This window comes from Vicugna pacos, chromosome 5 (genome assembly GCF_048564905.1).
Source record: "Vicugna pacos chromosome 5, VicPac4, whole genome shotgun sequence".
Lineage (NCBI taxonomy): Eukaryota > Metazoa > Chordata > Mammalia > Artiodactyla > Camelidae > Vicugna > Vicugna pacos.
The window spans coordinates 51551967-51571692 of record NC_132991.1 but is presented as its reverse complement, the minus strand read 5'-3'; the positions used below and the strand labels follow the sequence as shown (position 1 = coordinate 51571692).

General features: G+C 35.0%; 1 pseudogene; it reads left to right on the top strand.

Moving 5' to 3' along the window:
- Nucleotides 1-5273: 5273 nt before the first annotated feature.
- LOC102544257 (dnaJ homolog subfamily A member 1 pseudogene) lies at nt 5274-5991 on the top strand (annotated as a pseudogene).
- The last annotated feature ends 13735 nt before the right edge of the window (nt 5992-19726 follow it).

The window sequence follows — 19726 nt, the reverse complement described above, 5'->3', positions numbered from 1 at the left end:
ACTTTTTTTGTGTACTTTGAATAACAATCCTTTATCAGATAGGTCTTTTGCAAATATTTCCTCCTAGTCAGTAACTTGTCTTCTCACTCCTTTGACAGAGTCTTTCATAGAACAGAAATGTTTTATTTTAATGAAGTCCAGCTTATCAGTTATTTCTTTTATGGATCACGTCTTTGGTGTTGTATCAAAACAGAATTGCCATTCTCAAGGTAATCCAGTTTTTCTCCTATGTTACCTTCTAGGAGTTCTATGGTTTTATGTTTTACTTCTATGATCATGAAGGATATTGGTCTATAGGGTTTTTTGTTTTGTCTTGTCTTTTTGTTTTTGTTGTTGTTAAACTCTCTTTATCTGGTTTTGGTATCAGGGTAAAATAAGCTCACAAGGTGAGTTAGGAAACTGTATAGAATTGGTGTTACTTCTATAAATGTTTGAATTCCTCATCAAAATTATCCAGGCATGGACATTTCTTCTTTGGAGGAACTGTAAAACTATAAATTAAATTTCCTTAATAGTTATATGGCTATTCAGATGACCTACTGTATCTTGGATGAGTTGTAGATGTTCATGTGTTTTAAGGAACTGGTCAATGTTTTGTCTAAGTTGTCAAATGTATGTGTGTAAACTTGTGGTATTTCCTTACTATTTTGTTGATATTTGGGGGGTTCATAGTGATATTCCCTATTTCATCTGAGATGTTGGTAATTTCAGTCTTCTCTGTCTCTTTCTCTGTGCCTCTCTTTCTTTTGACAGCCTTGCTAGAGATTTGTCAATTTATTGATCTTTTCAAAACCTGCTCTTTATTTTTCTACTGCTTTTCTGTTTGCACAGAATACTTTTAAAATTATTCTTTTTTATCATTTCACAATGATTCAAAATGTACAAACAAGAATAATATCATGAACAGCTGTAAATCCATCATTTAGATTTAACTAATGTCAATGTTTTGCCAGATTTGCTGATTTTCTACATTTAATCAAATGTTCAGATAAAGTTTTATTCCACTCTAATCAAACTCATCCCCTCTTCCTTCACAAATAAAGTTTCCTTAAAATATATATCTTTCCTATCCATGTTTTCAACAATTTTATATTTAGTGCAATATAACAAAATGTTTGCAAACAATATGTTGTGTTCTTTTTTTTTGTTTTAAAACTTTATATCAAAAGCCTTTTCATGGAGACACAGATAAAGGAAAACACTTGTTTGCTATAAGACAAACTCTACCAAAGTGATACAAAATGGCAACCAATTATTCTTCATTTTGGAAATATAGAAGGGTAGGATGGGGACCAAGGTGAATGTGAAAGCATGTGCTCTCTCTCAAAGAAAGCCACTTTCCCTCCCCATTTAAAAAACCTATTTATTGAAGCATAACAAAGATATGAAAAGTGCACAAATCTAATGTGTACAGCTCAATGAATTTTCTTATTATAAGAAACTGAATATAGTTCCCTGTGTTATGTAGTAGGTCCTTGTTGTTTATCTATTTTATATATAGTATTGTGTACCTGTGAATCCCAAACTCCTGAGTTTCAGCCTCTGTTGCCTCCTGCATGGGAGGAATACAAACATTTTTCTTTCATTTTTGTTAAAGTGTCTGAAAACTCCTCCTTAAGGAAGCTTAAAATTTTGAAAACTTTTACTTAAAAATCATGTTTATGAAATGTAGTCATGCCCAAGCATTCATTTCCAATTTATTAACTTTATGGCTCAATAGTATTCCTTGGCGAAAACATAGAAAAATTTGCTTATTTATTTTCCTGTTGATGTATGTCAAAATTGTTTCTAAATTTTAAATATTCTAGATAATACCTTAACAATTATCCTTATATATTTCCCCTTATCTGCATAAATGAGGGTTTCTACATACTGAGTCTTATATCCCTAGAAATAGTATTGTTGGATTATAACATATGTACATCTTCACATTTATTAGATATTTTTAAATTGATCCCCAAAGTGGCTTTAACCAACTCATTTATATTTCCATTAGCAGTACAGGAGAATTCAAACTGTTCCTTAATCTTTGACAAAACTTGGTACTATAAAGCTTCTTAAGTGTTGCCAATTTTATGGTTGTAAAATGGTACTTCACTGTATTACTGTGCACTTTGCTGATTACTGGTGAGGCTGATCATCTTTCTGTATATTTACAGGCCATTCAGTCATTTGCTGTTAACTTACTGATTTGGAGGAACTTTTTATGGATTCCAGGCACTCAACCTTTATCAAAAATCACATTATAATATCTTCTCCCATACTGCAGTGTGTCTCACAGTATATCCCTATATCCCTGTAATGTGGCTTACTTTTGTTAAAATTTGAATATAGATAAGTGTACAAGTATTTTCTGTTATGGTTGTGATCTTCCTGTCTTGTTTAAGAAATTTTTTCTTATTTTGATGTCTTCTAAAAGTTTTAGTTTTCACTGCAAAAATTTTTAGTTTCTATGCATTGGCAATTTATTTTTGATACAGTAAGAGAATGAATTCCTGTTTTTTTTCTCCTGTATGATGGTCAGTTATTAACTTGGTCATGAGTCATGCTTCTGCACATGCATGGGCCTTTCTGTTTTGTTCATTAGACTGTCTATCTTTGCCCTGATAAATACTATTTTCTTTGTCATACTTTTATTATAGATCTTGATATCTGGCAAAGCAAATTTTCTCTTTTCATTTTCCACAAAATCGGCCAATTCTTGGAACTCTAGTCTTTCATCTGAATTTTAGACTCAATTTATCTGGTTGCACAGAGAATCCTATGGGATTTTTATTTTATTGCATTAAAATTCTATGGGAGTTAGTGGAGAATTAACTTAATTTCAATATGGAGTCACCTCATTAGTGAACTTGGTGCATCTTGACATTTAGTCACAACTTCTTTTATGTCCTTCAACAACGGGTGCAATTGTCTCAACAAAAGTCTTGGTCATCTTATGCTAGGCTCCTTTTGATTGTTGTCACTATTATATTTTCTAATTAGTTGCCTCTTGTGTACTGGAAAGTTATTAATTTTTGGAAGTTGGTCTTGCATCCAAGAATATTATTGTTCTCCCTAATAACAAACATTTATTTATAAACATCTTTTAATTTTTTCTACATTCAGGCATACTGCCTGAACACAACATTTTTTCCACTTTTTGTTTTTTACACTTTTTTCCTCATCTTGTCTTACTGTAAGAACCTCACAACAATGTGTATTGTACTAGACCTGACAGAATTATCTACCTCTAGACTTTGATAGGACTGCTTTTAAATAGTGTGTCAGATAGGACACATATATGATATTTAAATACAATGTATTGTCATTTTACTGTTTACCAGAGGTTTTTGCTAAATATACATTATAAGGTAAGGGCAATTTCTATTTCCTTTTACTAAGATTTTATTTTTAAACCATAGTTGAATGTCTATTACATCAAATGTTTTTTATGCATCTTATGAAATGAGAACACAAATTTTCTTTTCAATCTGTTAATGCAGTTAATTACATTGATAAATCTTCTGATAGTTAACCACTCTTTCATGACAGCACTTTGTTCTATTTTAAATACTCGGTTGGAAATTAGAGTGATTTTAACTCAAGATTATGTGCATTTCATGTAATCTACAAGAGATATAATCATTTTCTCAGGCTTAGAACTTCACTTTTTGATTGCTGTAACTAGGCAAGATTATGAAACTTTCACTGTTCCATCAGTGATTTGAATAAAAGTGGTTTTATTTAAATCAATATAATTTAATGAAAAACACATATTTTAATTTTGGTTTAGGTTAATGTTTCCCCTATTGCCAATATTTGGTTTTAACATTACTCAGTTGGGCTCTTTTTACATGAGAAATTACATTAAACACACATACACATACGTGATATTTAAGTACAATGTATGGTCATTTTACCATCTATTTTGTCTCCTAAAATAACATTTAAATCATCAGAATCTCTAGCTCAAGACTCGAATTAACTTTTTCTTCACATACAATGTTGGGTTATCTAGATCTTGGGAGAAGTAGAATATCAGTAATATTCCTCTCTTTGCATATTTTCTCAAAAAAATGTCACAGAGGTTTCCTTTGACTGCTTGAAAACTCTGGAAAACTGTTTATACATTTGCAATTTATGAGGCTATATTAATTTTCATGAAAATCTCTATAATTAAAATTCTAAATAATAACACCATGAATCATTACAAAAGGAAGGTTTCTTTAGGATTCCAAAGAGTTTCTACATTCTTTCCATTAAGTTGAATAAACATAACTTGATCTACAAAAAGATTAAAACATAGGATTAATATTAAGAAGTGATAAATGTCATGTGAAGTCTCTAGGTGTAAAATAGTAGATATTCCATTTTACCTTTATTTTATTGCAGAAATCATTTAAATTGAATTATTTTAAAGCAATCACAATCACCCTCAGTATGATGCACCTGCCCATCATTAGAATGGACAGGAAAACAGATGCCTGGAACAAGCACTGACTTAACCTTTCATTCTTGCTGAGTTACATGAGTAATGACTACTGAATTTGGCCCAAAAAATGGAAATCATAGATGTATTAAAGAAATTTAGTAAATATTTTTGCAGTGTGGAAAACAAAGCATCATGAGATAAAATTATCCATATTCTGATTTTTATTGGGTTTTGGTCAAGTGTAGTGAATTCTGAATTGATAAAATATCATTTATTTTCTATGGATGTTTGATTTTTAATTGGATATTTATTAATTTTCATTAATATTATAAATGACCCTCACTCAAAATCGAAACAAATTTTAGAAATCTTGAGAATGGATGAAGAACATTCTGTGCATTTTAGTCTAAAGAATAAGCATGGAGGTCAAACCCAATGCTACCACAAAGAGTTGAAAAAGGCTTACAGGAAACTGGCCTTGAAGTACCAACCTGATAAGAACCCAAATGGAGGAGAGAAGTTTAAATACATTTGTCAAGCTTATGAAGTGCTCTTTGATGCAAACCAAAGGGAATTATTTGACAAAGAAGGAGAACAGGCAATTAAAGAAGGCGGAGCAGGGGACAGTTTTGGCTCCCCTGTGGATATCTCTGATATGTTTTTTGAAGGAGGAGGAAGGATGCAGAGAGAAAGGAGAGGTTAAAATGTTGTACATCAACTCTTGGTAACCTTGGAAGATTTATATAATGGTGCAACAAGAAAACTAGCACTGCAAAAGAATGTGATTTGTGACAAATGTGAAGGCCAAGCTGGTAAGAAAGGAGCAGTAGAATGCTGTCCCAATTGCTGTGGTACTGCAATGCAAATAAGAATTAATCAGATAGGACCAGGAATGGTTCAGCAAATTCAGTCCGTATGTATGGAGTGCCAGGGCCACAGGGAGTGGATCAGTCCTAAAGACAGATGTAAAGCTGCAATGGAAGGAAGATAGTTCGAGAGAAGATAATTCTAGAAGTTCATATTGACAAAGGCATGAAAGATGGCCAGAAGATAGCATTCTATGGTGAAGGAGACCAAGAACTAGGACTGGAGCCAGGAGATACTATCATTGTTTTAGATCAGAAGTCCATGCTATTTTCACTTAACAAGAAGACTTTTTCATATGTATGGACATACAGCTGGTTGAGGCATTGTGTGGCTTCCAAAAGCCAACATCTACTATTGACAACTAAACAAGAGTCATCACTTCTCATGCAGGTCAGATTGCCAAGCATGGAGATATCAAGTGTGTGCTAAATGAAAGAATGCCAATTTATTGTAGACCATGTGAAAAGGGTCACTTAATCATTGAATTTAAGGTAAACTTTCCTGAGAATGACCTCCTCTACCCTGATAAACTCTCTTTGCTGGAAAAACTCCTATCTGAGAGGAAGGAAGTAGAAGAGACTAATGAAATGGACCAGGTAGAACTAGTGGACTTTAATCCAAATCAGGAAAGATGGCACCATTACAACTGAGAAGCATATGAAGATGATGAACATCATCCTTGGAGTTGTGTTTAGTGTCAGACCTCTTAATGAGGCCAGTGAATATACTCACTACTGGCATTTTATTTGCAGTAGTGAATGAGTGAAGGACTATAATCATAATATGCTCACTACTTGCTATTGTTTTTGTTTTAATATTCAACTATAGTAGTATTTTAAAAGTTAAATGAAGAATAAATTCAAATATAAAAGCTCAAAAAAAAAAGACTAGGTAGAGAATGTTCTCTGCACTTAAAACATAGATAAATGTGAAGCATACTGAAATTCTCTGCTTCAAGATTTAAGGATGTGGAGCTTGTTCTCTTATATGTTATCTGTTCAGTCTTATATTGCTTAAGCTTTAGATCAAATTTATCCTTTACATTTGAAAAGAGGAAGAAGTATGATCAACAAGACAGAAGTCTAGAACAGCACAGTCAAGTAGAATTTTCTGCAATGATGGAAATGTTCTGTATCTGCCCTGTCCAATAGTAGAGCCACCAACGACATGACGATGTTGAGCACTAGAAATGTGGCTAGTGCAATAAAGGACTGAATTTCACATTTTCTTTAATTTTAATTAATTTAATCTTATGTGCAAATATCACATGTGGAGAGGTGTTAGCATTTTGGGCAGTGCAGGGCAAAAAACTTAGGTTTTCTGAACTTGTCATGAAAGCCCAAATCTGCTATTATAATTTCAATGTAACTTTTGCTTCTCTAAAATAGGTATATCAAACTTGGAATTCAAATATTATTTATTATTAAAACTTCTCAAGTAAAAGTTTCACATATATGGATTAATTTAGCCTTTTAAGGAGCATGTGGTCCCATACTAGAAAGATTCTGGAAAGAGCAAATGATGAAGATTTTTATTCTGTGTAGAAAGAGCTGGTAAAGAGCTGGTGTATTTGATGTATAGGTTTCTGCTAGTTTCTATGCCAACAGAATTTTGATTATTGTAATATTTGTTGGTAATTAATATAATGAAACAAATACGAAATACCCATTCTAAAAGCATTTTTATTTTCTGGTAATGTGAAAAATTCCCAACTAGGATTGGTTGTTGGTAACTTTCTTTGAGTAAAATTTTCAACAGGCCTAGATATTACAGAACTCAGAGGATCAGAAAACTAACTTAATATTTGAAACATATTAATTTCTTTTTAATTTGGACTCTTCACTCAGGTCTATATTTTCAGGGGAATTAAACTGTCCTGTAAAATTACACAGCTATGTAGTACATTAACATTTTAAGAGCTAGAAATAATAAGAAACCACAGTTTTACAGTGAAAATGACTGTAGTTATAAAATCTTTTATGTAAATCTCTTCATTGCTTAGTATTTAAATTATAAATTAAAAATTGATTAAAAATTGTTGCATATGTTCCATATAAGGGTAAAAGAGACAAGAAATAATTTTCTCAGACCCTAAATTCAAAATCTAGATTCCACATTTTGGCTTTACAAAAAATATTTCTATAAATATTTTTGTTCCAGAATAAGAAATAATGTATAACTTCATAATTTATTATGTTTAGTAGTTTTTTGGCAACTGAATTTCAGACATTAAGTACTGTCTAGACTTCTTTGAATATTTCTTAATATTTCTAACATATATATGGATATGCATATATACACAAACATAATTACAAATATAATTAAGACCAACATACAATCCCTTTATTAATATTGCTTAAATGACATCATTGGTAGTTTCATGCACACATACACATACACACAGATACATACACATATAGCTAAAATATTTTAGAATGCCAAAATATAATTTTCAAAAATTTAAAAAGATGGCTCATACAAATATAAAATGAACATATGTCAAAGATTTTTTAACCCATTAAAGAGTAAACCAGCACAGTGGTAAACTAAGAGAAGAATTTTATGACCAGCAGTTTACATCATTAGCCGGGAAAGGAACACTGAAGTAAGTGAAATAAGTTGGCTAAGTTAGAGACAAAATTGATTAATGTCAGCAATAAAACACAACCTTTGTGGTTACCTTTTCTACTGTAAAGAAAGGATTTGCATCTCTATTGGACAGAAATACATAATTTCACTTGCAACTTACAAAGCTGTGTCTTAATCAATAGTAAATAGTAAGTGCAATGAAAGTACATCCTCCACAGACTTATATAGTCCTAGGATGTGCCATTGAAAGGACACTGAAAGGACATGCAGTGTCCTTTTCTTATTCTCAAGTTTTGGATACTTAACAAAAAACAAAACAGAAAGGAAGTATTACATTTTAGGATTCTTTTTTTCTTCAGGAACAGTTTTCATCAGTTTAAATAGAATTCTTTTATAATTAAAAAAAGTCATAGATGATTTCTTTAGAGGCTCTTGGTAGATAAATAATTTTATTTGGCAATTTATGAGACAAGATTTTACCAATGCTTATACTTGGAAAACAGAATTTTGTATATTTCAATATGGTAACAGAAGGAACTCAGGAATCCTTTCAATTACGTGTAGCTAAAACTAGCAGTCAAGTCTGTATGTGTGACGATGTAGACCACGGTCCTTCTTGTCTTTTGCCAGTGATACTGTGAAGGAAAAGCTGGGCTGGTCTAACAAGATAACTCACAAATCTAAGTATTGGAATACTGATCTGAGTTCTGCTAGACTAACTTGTAAATCTAGGTTAATTAGTGTTGGTTTGCTGTTTATAGTATATTTGCTAGCCAGCTGGATTTTCAAAGATACATATCTGGCTTTGGAATGTTGGTTTGCTGCCTCCCTGCCTCCACTTTTGTGATGATAATGCTGCTAACGCTGTTCCATGCCTATTGGCCGAATACCCCAAGCTTGTACTTTACCCTATAAAACCTCATGTGCACATCTTGAAGGTGCTCAGGGCTTCGGAGCAGAAGCCTCTCTGAGCCTCCCCCACCCCCGGCGTAATACATCTGAGTACTCCAACCCTCCGAGTGGTGCTTGTTTCTTGACTGGCCTGTCGTTTCCGTAACAATACAACTACCATTGTACAGTCCACTCTGCTGTCACATGTCAGACTAAGACTCTCCCCAAACTAAAAAGATTATTTGGCAAATTTCAATTTCTTGGGGGCAAAACCTAAAACTGGAATGTAACCACGATATTAAAAGAACCAACCTCCCTCCAGCCCTCCCTCTCTCTTTCTTTCCTCTCTTTTTCTTTATTCCTTCTTTCCTTCTTCCCTTCCACCTTCCCTCCCTTCTGGAATGCTCCTGCTACAGACCTTTTCAGTATCATGGCCAAAGAGCACAGGTATCTAACTCCCTTGCACCTCCCTTCTATCTAGCAATCCCAGGGAAATGTCCAATGGAATTTAAAAAACAAAAACAAAAAACTGGAGAAAACCAGGGTATTCACTTTTCATTGCTGCTATAACAAGTTACCATAAATTTAAGTGACTTAAAACAATACAAATGTATTATCTACAAATCAGAATTCTAATATGGGTTTCACTGGGTTAAAATCAAGGTGTTGACAGGGTTGCATTTCTTCCTGGAGACTGAGAGAATTCGATTCCTTGCTTTTTTCCATCTTCTAGAGACCTCTCACATTCCTTAGCTTGAGGCCCCTTCCTCTGTCTTCAAAGCATCTCTTTGAGTGTTTTTCCTAGTCTTATCTTCCTCTGGCCACAGCTGTGAAAGCTTCTTCACCTTTAAGCACCATGTGGCTAGACTGGACCCACCTGGATAATCCAGGATAATTTCTCCATCTCAATGTTCTCAACTGAATCAGATCTTCAAAGTGTTCTTTGCTAGGCAAGGAAACATATTCACATGTTCCTGGGTGCATGAACACCTTTGAGGGGCCATTATTCTGCCAACTATAATGTACATTCATGCTGCAAAGGTTGAAAGTTACTATCTCCAGACCCTAAGCTTCAGGGGCTTTCTGCTAGAACTATGCAGGGGGACCCAACATAAAGAGATTTATGTTCTCCTTTTTGAGAAAGTATAGGGTGCCTGTGAAATAATATGAGGAAACCTCAACAGCTCATAACTTGGTGAGGCAGGGTCATTGATCAGGGACCACAGCAAGTAAGCCAGCAAATAGATGAAAAACACAGCGGCAGGTGCTTCTCCAAGAAGAAACCCTGCATAGGCTGAGTTTCTTTCCAAAGTGGGAAAGTGAAGCAACAGAAAAACTCCAGGATGAATTTTTTCCTGTACTGGATAGTGGCACAAAGTTCTCTCACAAATTATTCCAGAGAAGCAATGCAATTCCATTTGAAGTAATGAGGGGTGTATTTGCCAATATTATGATATTAAAACATATTGTAAACTTAAAAGAGTGAAAACAAGACACGGAAGGAGGCAAGAATAGACAGAAAGCCTTATTGCAGACAAGAATTTAGCACAAGAAAAATGGTATGTTAAAAAAAATTATACTAACGCTATTAAGATTTGGGATTATTTCAATTTCTTTATGATCGTTTCTCTTTTCTATATGTTTAAGAATAAATCTGAATTATTATAATGTAACATATATAGCATATTTTATCAAAGTGCAAAATCATATGGCAACCATAACTACACATGTACAGAAACATAGATATACAAACATTACACCTCACACTTTGATTAAAGAATTTAAGCAGGGTTTTCTTTGATTTCACTTGTCAAAATTAAAGAATATTGAGGTATGTATAACATAAAAGAGGGCAAGAAACAAAGCCTCCCATGGCTCAGAAGATTGGATTGTAGAAAGACTGCTTTACCCTATACTGCCCAACATTTTAGGTTTCTCTGGTTTTCGTCAAAGCAGATCTGGCAGAGAAACACATGTTTTCAGTTTTGCTCAGTGAAAAGATAATCTTCACTTTAGTATTCATTATGCACGATGTATGCAAAATGCAACGAGCCAACTGACTCACACTTTGGTGTCATGCAAATAAAAGCTAAACACAAGGAAAGTGTAACATCTAGTAAAATGTGCATAAAACCACAAAGGCTAAGCGAAGAAAATGGAGAGCTAAGAAATGCAATTAGCACATTCACTGAGGGCAACTAGTGGGATTTGGAGATGAGCCATACAAATATAAATTTGTGCTTTTGGCTAAGAGCGGCACATTTATCGGCAAAGAGAGGCTCACATTTGCAAAGTAGTTTCTGCATTTGATTAAAAAAAAAAGAAAGTGAAAGCTCCTATGAAGATGGGGGTTGGGGGAGGCATCTGTCTAAGTGTGTCAAAATGTGATCTTCTAAAAACAATGAAGCATATGCTCCATGATTTTTTGATGTTTCAAAGGTTGTTTATGTTCTTTTCTAGTATTTGAGAAAATATTATTCAATGAATCAATATTTAATAATTTAGGTAAAAATCAGGTTTTCTTCATAAAGATATAAAGATTGATTGTTTTTCTTCCTAAATAGTAGATAGGTGAATATAGGTGTGTGATATATACATGGTTATTTATAGATTGATCATTTTTGTGGCTTGGATGGGTAGGCATCTTTCAGTCAATAGCAGTGACTAAGCATACAAAATCAGCTTGGCAATTCTGTCCAAGTGACAGATTAGACTTGATCCTGAAGCCCACAGACCTCAGATATTTAGATTACTAATACTGACAGACTATCAGGTCGTCAATTATTCCAAGCAGTTAAATTGGTTTGGGTTGTTGAGGTCTGACCAGAAACTAGTATGATGAGGAAGATGACTATTTAGGAGCTCAGACTCAAGTGTGGTAGAATGGGGGGAACATGAAAAATTCTAGGGTGGCAAGAGGGCACCAGTGTTCTGAAGGATAAGAAAGTCACTTGAAGGAAAAAGATGGAGGATAATTTTTTCTAAAGTAAGTCTTACGCACAAAATTCAAAAATCAGTCTATTTCAGAAGACAGTCATTTCAGCCAGTCTTGAACTTTTTGGATTTGTGTCACCACTTACAGTGATAACCACATGATCACATTAAGAGTCTAACAACATATCACCAATCTATAAACGCAGTCATAGTCATCCCAGGATTTAAGAGGTTGGCCTTTAGCAATGGGTCTCTGCTTGAGAATAACTGATTATTGCAGATATATTCTTTCTTAAGAAGCCAAGTGACAAAAATCTGGATTTTTCTAAGGAACCCACCATTTTACTTTGAAGCCACCTTGAAAATACACCAGCCAGCTTTTATTTCTTCTTCTCCATCTCAGCAAGTCCTAACCTGCTCCAGATCAAATTATAGGACCTCTTTTCCTCCATATCCCATCTGAGAGATATTTCAGTGACCATATGCATCCTTAGTGGTAACCAAAATACATTTTACACATTGCACAAAATTTGGCAGCACACTCAGGAAACATTTGTGGTACATCCCCATATGCCCCAGCATGCCAATGGAGGGCAAGAGATTTGTTTGATCATTTCAGTCACATAAGAGGCAAACACAAAAATGTTTGACAAATATAACCCAAAATGTAGTTTAAAAAAAGAAAAAAGAAAAAGTGAACAAGTAACCACTCCTTGACACCAGTTTGGAGGAGGAAAAGGCATTTGTGGGGGCAATAATGAAATAGAAGTCTGAATTTAAGACTCTCACATAGTGTTCTCTATTCTGTATTTTCTTTTAACTGACACTGGAGCATCTCCAAATGTTTGCTGTTGATGTGTATTTATATGGTAGAAGGGTGCAATCTGTGAGCTACAAAAGGATCATGACAGCTGGTAATTTATTTCCAGTTTATTAATATTTTCCCTGTAGATCCTTGAAAATTACTTCTTTAGTAGAAATGGAGTAGTTAGATAAAATTGCCTCTTCAGAGATTTGCAGTCTATGTGAGTTTGAGTTCTAGTTCTACAAGGGACTAGCTGTACAACTTTGGCCAAGATACTTATAATCTAGGCCTTAGCTTTCATCTTTGTAAGATGTGGTTAATTAATAACGACCTAGCTTCTAAGGATACTGAGAAGATTAAGTAAGATCATGCTTGAAAAGAACTCAGCACAATACCACAAATAATAAGGACTCAATAAACGTAACCTATTATTATCCACCTAGTTTGACTACATCCAGATATTGAAACCCTCAGGGGGTAAAGAAAATAAAAATGTCACTATGAAATTATATGATGACCAAATTTGGGGTGTCACAGGTTCTGAGAAGCTTAAACTAGCAGGATAATGGTGAGCAACTATTAGGACACAGTCTGAGAAAGAAAAACATGTAAACAAAAATTATTCTGTATGAAAGACATCTATCATTTAATCGAGGATTTATGAGAGCCTAGGCATATAAATTCGTTCCTTCAATGCTTCCCTGAAATGTTTCCATATTTCCTAAGCAATGAGAAAAGACCACGGGAGTTTCACGAACATGTGAAAATGAAGAATATCAGAAAAATTATTGCTTTTCATTACTAATTGTTTTAGGAATCTATTTGGCAGACAACTGTTTCCCATGTCCAGAAGTATTCAGAAAGGAGTTCTGTAATTTACATTTCCTATATGAGAAGTCTAGGAACACAAGCAGATGTTCCTGAAGAAGAGTAGGGTCCTTTTGCTAAGATATGTTGAAATATAGGAGCATGCATATGTTGGAATATTTGAGAAAACAAAGTAGGGCAAACAGGTCCTTGCTGAGAGAAAAGGGGCTATAGGTGACATAACTAAGATCCAGAAAGAAATGTGAAGAACAATCCAATGGAGCGTGGACCCTGCCAAGGACACTGAACATTCCAGCAGGTGTCAGATTGGCCCAAGAATGAACTTTGTTTGGAATCTAGTTGCAATAGAGTTCTCTCTCAGGTCATTGAATGCTAGCTTGGGTTTGTCTTTTACTTATCCACCTCTACTGAAAGGCTATGGGAACATCAGCTTCAAAGCTGGTCTTTCATTTTCTGGGGAAGATTGAAGATCGTAAGTCTCCTATGGTCAAATGACAACACCTTTCAAAGGATAAGTTCTGTCCAGTTGAAGAGCTCCCTGCTGTGCTTATAGCTTCTTAAACATCATGAAGTGATGCTGCTGGGTTTTTTTTTAATTTTATGCATTTTAACACTTCCCCACATTTGCTTTATTATATTCTTTCTTTATAAAGTCATGTGGTAGCTTTATAAACCCATAACACTTCAGCATGCACTTCCTAAGACCAAAATTGTTTAATCACATATCCACAATACACAATATAGTAATAAAATTTAAGAAGTTTAACATCAATATATCTTTCATATACTCTACATTGAATATTTCAATTTCATACTGGAAGGCATAGCTCTTCATTTTAAAAATAAAAATATATTTTAAGATAACAAAATCCTTATATTTCTGATTAATTTACACAAAGGAATTCAGAGCCATGTAAAGTTTAAAGGCTTTTAAGGACATTTCAACAATTTTGATAGTTTGTTTTTTCATTGTAAAGGCAATTTCATCCTATAAATTAGTCCAACCTATCCTTAAGTATCATGCCAAAGAGGTAAAGATCTACCTTAACACATCAACCAACTATGTTATTTGCAGGGTCTGGCTCCTTGCCTTCCAATAAAAGAATAGTGGTTCAACCAAACTAGCAATCCTTTTAAATCAAAACATGACTTTTTCACGTCTTATATCAATATTTGGAATCACTGCAGTACACCTTCCAATTTGGATATTTAAGTTTTTTTAAAGATGAAATAAAATAGCAATACATACATTCTTTCTGATGTTCCATCCTGACCTAGATGAGAAGTTATTTTTTAAACACTGTCAGCCTAAAATTAACGTAAAGCTAATTTTCAAATGCAAAAAAAGGAAATAATCTTGTATATTATAGTTTCTAGGATATAGAAGCAAATCTTTCCCTTTTATTTTAATAATAATTTCTATCAATTTTATAACATCTGACAATAAAAAATTTTGGTAGTTAGAGTCACAGAAATTAAAATTTTAGATTTAGAAAAATTCCTTAAAAAACACTAAATGCATTCTCCTTCTGTTATAAGCAAGATAATAGTTGTAGAAAGCAGAGCAGTGCCTGGATCTTGATTTGTCCCATGTTATAGTTACTTATTTACCTCTTGCTCAGTTTCCAAAAATGGGATTAACCCTTCAGCATGTATAACACCATCAAAAATATGTTCTACCAAAAATAATGCACTACAATTAGAAACTGAACTATATTTCTGGAAAACTAGATCCTAAACTAAACCTTTTATTCATCTATAGGCAAGAGAGGGGGAAAAGAGAGATGGAGCTTCACCGAGCTATTTTATTGCCTTATCACCAACATGGGTAAGTCAGACAAGCTGTTCTGAACACTGTCATTTGGCTTCCCTTCATGATATGAGCAGTACGTTCTACATGGACCAAACCACAGGCAGAACATTAACTCATCTGATATAAGAGTGTTTTTCACAAGAAAGGTAGAGTAGTCACTACATGCCAGGATTGGTCAATAATACATAAGCAAATATAAATTCTACAGAGTTACATAAGTCCAGGCATAGGTAATTAAAATGACTTAAAATGAATTGAAGCACCAGGAAGAAATTCAACATTTCTGGGACCAGACTAGATTTCTAATTGAGCTCTATAGTTACATGTTGTCTTAGGTTGGGTTCTGCTGGAACTCAGAGACTGGAATTTGAGGTGCAGGTAAGTTATTTGGAAAGTGATCCTAGAAAACATCAGTCCAGAAGTAGATAAATGAAATAGGGAAAGGAAGAAATCTGTGAAGTGTTTAATGAGCAGGTTGCTGTTGTGGGCAATTGTGACTTAATCCCACTGGAGGCTTCTGGGAGATGATGCAAAATAAACCTCAGAGGTGTCATATCTGGGGATGAGGAGACTGAAGTTTGTTTGTTATTGGTTGTGAGCTGCTTCCAGAGGTACGAGCTCTTCAGCACTTCTGTTCTTCCCTCCTCTTCACTGTGATAGAGGAAATCCTAATGGATGTGTATGGCACATGCTCAGCTATACTACACATGTAGGTAAGTGGCAGTGTCTAATTGATTAATTAACACCTCTAGGCAAGCAATAGTGCAATGGGGAAGTCTGAATTTACCAGGTTTGGTCCATAGCAAGCAAAGAGAGATGATAGCAAGATATTCTCAGAATGTGGGAATAAAGTGACCATGATAAAAATATGGAAAATCAGAGTGGGCAATAATAGTTCTCTCCAATCCACCCAGTTATGAGGGTATAGCTTTAGGTGAAGTCTAGCTATAGCATCACAAATAAGCCTGCTGACGCACCTTAAAGCACATTATCATAAGTAAAGAAGCACAGGCTAAGTCAAGTTGAAGTGTTTAGAAAAAAAAAAAAAAGAACAACACATTGAAGAATAGTATGATAGAAGAAGCAGTAGGCAGGGGTCCCATGATAGTCTACTATGACTGAGGCTGGAAGTCCTGTTATTAACGATGTTGGTCATATCACTAGCTCCTCGTGCTCTGATCCATCCTCACCCAATAACCTTCTGAATTTAATCTGGCTTCCTAGATAGACTGAACTATAAAGAGAAGAGGTACTAGATGGGGGTGGGGGTTGCCTTGACAATTATGTTTTTTATCATAAATAAATGCAATTTTAAGAACTAATCTGAGCCTGACCTTTGGGATTGATATTACGATATTGGTCATGACAAAGTCAAATTTCTGGACCTCTATCATGGCGACTTCACCAATATATTATGAGACCACCTGGTCATGACTCCTTGTGACTATCTGGTCAGCAATTCTCCGACATAACCACTGCAACTCTCAGCAATGGAGATCTGGGTTTCAGGAACCAAGCTGCAGAACAATGATGCCTCTACTTGAATTTCCATAAACCTTTATTCATCTGTAGAAAATCAGATTTCAATAGTGGCCATTGTAGCAGTGTCTAGAGTAAGAATGTGCAGTTCAGTTTAACTCTAAGACTAAATCAATTGGGAAGACATTCAATTACTTATATGTTCCTCAGAGTTTTTGGTCCTTCAAAGAGCTTTGTGAGTTTCCAGGTCTACAAAATTTGGAAACATTGCACACTCTATTTCCATTTAGAGATTCAGAATGTATATATATTAGCCTTTAAAGATTTGAGAAGTCTCGAGGATACTGCTTTAACTTGATTTAGCAGAGCATCTTTCCTCTCTTCCCCATCTCCTCCCTAATTTGTTTAATCAAAGATTTATTAATATCCTTTAGAACACATTTGTGGATTATTATTACCCTCAATCTCATATCCTAATCTATGTTTTAAAAGTAATTCAATATTATTAAAGTTTGTAATTGGGAAAATTAATCTGGTTTTGCACATTTATAAAGGTTGAATGCATCAAGATTATTTACTTTGCCCTGCAATAATATTCAAATCAATTTCTGCTTATCTTCCTTTTACATGAGGTTTGTCCTCTTAATAACATTCAGTTTACCAAATATGCCAAAAATGCATTTTCATTTCTCACACAGCTAGAAAATCTTTGCAGTATCTGTGCAAATAATTTTCTTCCTGCATCTCCTAGTGTACATCTATTTGCATTGCTCTGTCAATATGTTTGAGTTGCAAATGTAAACATTGAAATGATCTGAAATTCCCTCTAACAGAGAGGTTTCCACCACCGATATTCATTTCTCATCGTATGTTTTGCTGTGTGAACAATTCCTTTCTTTGTTCATACATTAAGGCTTTGCCAGAGGCAGACATTTACGGCATTAATATACAGAATGTTGTACGTATCTCTTTCATTATCCGAAAGGAGAGCAGATAAAAACAACACTGAACTCTAAAGGCTTAAGAATATACAAAGGATTTCAAAGAGTGAGTGGTAGTTGAGGTCTTCTTCAGGTTCAATATACAGCCATCTCCTCCTGGCAGTGGGGTGTTTGTGTCTGTGTTGGCACGTGTGTATACAGGACGTGTGTGTATCTATCAGAGAGAGAGAAAGAAAGGTTTACCTCATAGCCTTGATTCAAATGCTACCCTTCTTCTTGCCTCTAAAGAGAGACCAGAAACACAATTTTGTAATATACTTACTAATACAAAATATAATTTTGAAATATCATGGCAAGTCCATCATTACTGATGCAAATACGTTTCAACAAATACATTTATATTCAAGGGAAAAAATAATAATGAAAGGAGAAAAACATTGGGATGAATACAACTATTTTTGTGAAAATACTATGAAATTTGGGGGTATCCAGAGGAAGCAAATGAAACCAAAAGAAGCCCCCCCAGAGGTTATGTGATTGAGTGGATTGGGCACATTCCACGAATGAGACTGGGGCTTAACTTCTGCTCTAAAAGGAACCTGGGGAATTCGCTGTAACTCTCCCTAATGACCATAACACTCTCTTTCTTCATGTAGCTTTTTCCCCATTAGGCATGTCTATGATAAATACTTACATGTATCACATAATTTCTATTTAGCCACATTTCTGAGGAACTCAGAACTGTGTGGATATTTCCAGCCTCCTGTTTATCAGTATGAAGAAGGGAGAAGCTAGAAAATATTCCCATTTTACAGACAAGAGAACAGAAACTGATCTGTTCAAGTTCATAGAGACAACCTGGAGTTAACTTAGGTGGATAAAGTAACTTTTGTGATGTGATTAGCTCAAAACTCACTATTGTACCTGAAGAGCCTAGAAGCTGGCGAATAAGCAGGTGGTGTGTCCTTGGAGGCAGAGTGGTGGGTATGGGAGGTGGATAGAGGCGGAAAAGGGGAACGTTAAGAAGTCAGTTCCTTCTAATATGGTAGCACAGCCATGCGTCAAGGTAGTCCCGTATCTTGAACTGTGAATTCCAGAAACGAAGTAGAGCCCAGAAGGACTGACACTAACGAGTGGAGTTGACCCAGCAAGCAGGTTGGATTAACTTGGCATTTATTTTGTTTCCCCCACACCCCTGAGACAAGGGCAGCCTTTCCCTCCTGGTCATGACAGGATAAGACACTCAGGAGGAGGCACATGGATGTATTTCTGCTTCTCTGTACTACAAGAAAGATCTGAAGGGAAAAGAGAGAATTAGCTATTGCTACATTGAGAAAATAAGGTGCCAAGTGAAACCCCAAATCTTCTTTTTACAGCCGCTAAGAAGTTATAGTTCAGGACTCATGCTGGGAAGCAAGTTGTGAACCACATGAAATTCATGGCCTACATCACAGGACATGGCCCACATCACCATTGATACTTCTGAGCCCACTGCTGTACTTGGCAGAGTGAGAGACACTTGAAAATCAGAAGAGTCCACATTTCATTTTTTAAAAGCAGCTTTATTGAGGTACAACTGATATTCAATAAATGGCAAATATTTAAAGTGTACACTGGGTAGGTTGCAAATGACATATTTATCACCCTCAAAGGTGTCCTCATTTCATGAGTTCCTGTCCAGAGAATCCTCTCTGATTTCTACAGTGGTGAAATGGCCCAAGACAAGTATCCAGAAAGCCGCCAGACTCAAAGGAAGAGGCTTAGTCTGATGGTATTCAGTCTGATTTTCCTGTGAATTGGTGGGGAGTCCTTCATACACATGGCAGGGATCATTTACTGGTCCTCTCTGTCATCAGCTCTTGTATTAGTTTCCAACTGCCGTTGTAACAAATTACCACAGCCTTCATGGCTTACACATCACGAATTTATTATGCTCCAGTTATGAAGGTCAAAGTTTGGAAATGAGTCTCACTGGCCTGACATCAAGGTGTCAGCAGGGCTGTGTTTTTTCTGGAGGCTTCCAGCTCCTAGAAGCTGCGTGCATTCACAGTCAGGTTGAGTCCTTCTCTACTGGGGTACTCCGCTCTCTCCTTCTGTCATCACATCTCCTTCTCAGATTCTGACTTGGCTTCTGTCTCTCTTCTCCTTTAAAGACTTGTGTGATT